Here is a 4,043-nt window from a genome sequence, read left to right as displayed (position 1 = left end):
GGGGGGAAATGTGAGCATAGAGGGAGATAGAGAGGGAAAGAGTTTTCCGCGCGTGCGTATGGGCCTCGCGGCGCTCTAAGCCTCGGCCCTGGAGGGAACGAGGAAATAAACACAAACGTAAAACATGCACGTCACCTTATATTTTCCCCTCACACTTCCTGTTTTTCCCCGTTGTCGCCTCGATCCTTTCGGCGCACACCGTGTTCTTTTCTTTGTTCTCCCCCCTTCACTCCGCTCCCCCTTCGCCCTGGACCCGCCGCCGCCCCCGCGTTCTTTCTTCATTTTGCGTCTGCTGCTGCTGTTTGCTGCTCGGTGTGTCACATGCAGGGGCCCATACATATACACGCTGGGCGTGGCGAGGGCGAGGCGAGGGGGCGAAGGAGGTGGAGAAGGGGGAGGGGGGGGGGAGGAGGTATAGGACGGGGCGACGAAAAATGGATCGTGTTGCTGCGCGTGACGAAAACGCGTGACTGAACGTATCGTCGCCTGACCGTGTCGCGTGCAGCGGGGTGCTCGGCATCCTCCGCCCATTCAGACAAGAGAAGAGAAAGTATTTGGCAGGGGTCGCAGTCCCGGCCATGCAGGGGGCATCCCGCGGGTAAAACATGCAGATGTTATGCAAGCCGAAGAGTAAAGTTAAATGGAAAGGACACGGGGGTGTTTGTCCTCGTGGCGCCCAGCGTCCGCGCCGTGCGTTGAACCGAACGAGATCTGGCGAATCAAGTGACGAATAGGAGTAAAGTCACCACCACACAGAGGGCAACAACTCCCCTGTGTCCAGCACAAGGATGTGGTGCAAAGGGCACGGTTCAAAACAGATTCCAAACATATCCATTTCGGGGACTTCAATATATCCCGAGAAATATTCGTAATATTGACGGGTTTATTTTGGTCTCTGTTGACAGAAAGTTTAACTTGGGGAAACTGGAGAAATCTGTCATTAATCTATATACTGATCTGTTTGCCCTATTTGTAGCACAAGCTTCAAAAACTCTAGTGGTGATTTTTTTTTATCCATAGCGATTAATAAAATTTGTACGTGAAAGATTTCGGATTGGATAATATTTACAAGGTACAAGGTTGCTGCGACCGTAATACACAGCTGAAGGTCCCTTTCTTTGCCATGCTGGGTAGCAATGTGACTGGGTCAGGCAGGCAGGTTTGGCAGGGTAGGCCAGCTACTCGAGGGAGGGCTGGGGCTGGGTCCTGGCTGTCGACGGGAGACTCAGAATGCCCCTCGGGCCACTGGAAGGGAGATGGGTGGGCTGGGGGATAGGAGGGGGGGGGGGAGGGTTGTTCCGGCCGAGATCACCACAAGTGACGATTTGCATTTAAATAACGCTCGTTTGATTCCAATCAGAGCTCCTCGGGACCGGCATTATATAAATCATACATTTTTCATGTCGCCCCCGCCTTCCTCCCCGCCAAACCCCCGTCACTGGAAGCCCGAGGGGCACTGAGCGGCGCGCCGTGTGGGGCGGACAGCGCGGGGCTCCTTGCACAGACATTTTTGTTCGGGAAAAAGAAGACAGCTTTGCACGTGGCAACGTTTCACTCTACTGACTTTCTTCTGAGTATATAGCTACATTTTCATGCAGCAGGATTACTGACTAATCACTTCCCACATTTACTTTTGTTGCCGATGCAGTTCCACAACAAGAGATTGTCAGTTACGGAAAGAGGAATTATTGCCTGCAAGGTTTCTATCTATTAGGAATACTGTCAAAGGGGGTCAAAAATTTCAGTGACGGGAGTATGCTAAAATGTTTGATTCTGAGTTTGTTTGAGAAGTTAACTTTTCAAGAATTTTGGGAAGACGTTCCATTTAAAATCAACAATACTGATATCCATTATATTAACCATTTTCAAAGAACAGGTGTTTTTTATCAATTCCTTTTTACCAATTAGAACTTTTGCACGTGACGACGTCGTGTCCACGCTTTGCTCGATTTGCAGCAGCCTCTAAAAAATTCACCCACACATTCAGTGTGCCATAATGAGATTCTCGCGTCCTAAATCCAAAACAAAAACAACGCCCAATACAGAGGCAGGCCCGACGGAGGATTCGGAGGCTCTTCACTCTCACTGATGACCGCACAGTGTTCAGCTTGGGACGACCGCCCCCGGTCCGTCCGGATGCAGACAAAGCGGCCCGCGCAGCTGATGGCTCCGGCCCGGCCCAGGGCCCGGCCCGCCTTTGTCGCCCTCTCTGGGTTGCTTTTATCTGGCGCGACTGATTCACGCCCCACCCCCTCTGTCCTCTCTCATGTAAATGCCCCGGCGCCGCTCGCTGAAGAAGCTCTTCTTCCTAAAAAAAAGTTCAGTAATTGGCGGCCCCTCCACAGTGCGCGGCAGACGAACAGGACAGGTCAGGTCAGGGTTAAGAGATTCCAATGGCTTTCAATTCCCTGCAATTTTCATGATATTTACCGTCGTTACCCTATGTTCACTAACTGTTTTTCAGCTTCATGTGACTCCAACTATTTTTGCCCGCGTTTCTTCCTTGCCAGTTATCAAAGCAGAATTGAACTGACCTTTAGCCAATTTTACTTGTCTGTGGAAGAGTTTGAAACAATCCTGAAGGGTTTTAAATGCGTGCGTAGACGGTAAGTGATGGATCGAGAATGCTGGTGCAGGGTCGACTGGCCAAAGAGTCTTCCCCGCCAAGTTGCAAGGAGCCCCAGAGCCCCCCAGTCTCTCTCATTTCCCGATACGGTGGTTTAAAATATTCATAGGGAAGCAAACTGAAGTAAGAGGAGCGTTACGGAATGGAAAGTGAGCGCGCTCTACCTGCGGAAGAAAAAAGAAAGGAAAGGAAAAAGAGGAAGAAAGACAAGGTGAGCGAAGCTGCGTTTGCATGACTGCATGGGAAACAAGCTCCCTTCATTCCGCCGCGGTAGAATTTGGAGGCGACATCTCCATCCTAGGGATGATGTGAAATGGTTGGCTGGTGCTTCACTAGAAAACTAACAATTGTGACATGAGATATGTTTCTTGAGAAATCGGCTCAAACTGTAATCCCTGGGAGTAAAATGCGTTTGCAATGAACTCTCTGCCTGTTGATGGCATTTCCCGTTACATGCAGCAGAGTGCATAATCAAATGCAATTACAACCTACCTTGAAATTTTAAGTGAAACAAGGCTAAATGCGCCAAATTAAAGAATTTTCCCTTAAGAAATTGAAAGAAATTCTTGTCATTAAATACACCTAAAGGCGAATGACTTTGACTGAATGACAAAATGTACGTTAAATCCAACATTTTGACCTTGGAAACACGAAATCTCCTTGATTTAAGTTGCACATTTTCTGGACGTAGTTTTTCCAGGTTTCAAAACAGAAACATACATCTCCTATGAAGCGAATGCGTAAAGTGCGCTGTTTGCAACAATGTGATCCACTAGGTGAGCAATTGGTTGAGCCGGAGGTGAGCCACCAGGTGAGCCACCGGTGAGCCACCAGGTGAGCGCAGCGGTGCAAACGAGCCACTCGAAAGACAAATTGGCTGATGAGAAAGCGTCCTGGCCGCGCCTGGCACCCGGCCAGCGTCGGTAGGGGAAGAACAAGAGAGGAGAAAGAGAGAGAGAGGGAGGACTGCTGGCGAGTCGTGTTGTCTTACTGGTAAATCGCCGCACGACTTCGCGACGGACGTAAATTATTACCGGACGGTAAAAGGAGAGGGGGAGGGGGATAGAGGGAGGAATAGAGGGGGAGGCAGAGAGGGTGGGGGAAGAGGTATAAGGAATGCTGTCGTTGTGTTAGAGTAGGGGATAAGTGTCGCATTGGACACTGTTGTGTATTGGCACCTATTGTGGCAGCACAGGGTGCACGACCTTGTGCAACAGACGTCCAAGAGGACGCCGACGCAGACAAATCAACAGACGGCCCCACAACGGACCGACGGAACACGCACTGCGCGGGATTGTCGCCGAGAGTTGGTCAGTTATTTTCGGAATGGCGCGCTCATTTCAATATCATCTTGCGGGCTGGGGCTGGGTGGGGGCGGAGGCTTTCTGGGGCTCCCCCGCGGGGCCACCGGGTGTTG

General features: G+C 50.6%; 1 protein-coding gene across 1 annotated transcript in view; it reads right to left on the bottom strand.

Moving 5' to 3' along the window:
* LOC113208101 (octopamine receptor beta-2R-like) overlaps positions 1-4,043 on the bottom strand; it is a 152,445-nt gene that overhangs the window by 11,954 nt on the left and 136,448 nt on the right. The gene's annotated exons all lie outside the window — the stretch shown is intronic.

This window comes from Frankliniella occidentalis, unplaced genomic scaffold (assembly GCF_000697945.3).
Source record: "Frankliniella occidentalis isolate FOCC.00 unplaced genomic scaffold, Focc_3.1 Scaffold138, whole genome shotgun sequence".
NCBI classification, from domain to species: domain Eukaryota; kingdom Metazoa; phylum Arthropoda; class Insecta; order Thysanoptera; family Thripidae; genus Frankliniella; species Frankliniella occidentalis.
Note: the sequence above shows the minus strand (reverse complement) of the source record. Positions and strands in the feature narration are given on the sequence as shown.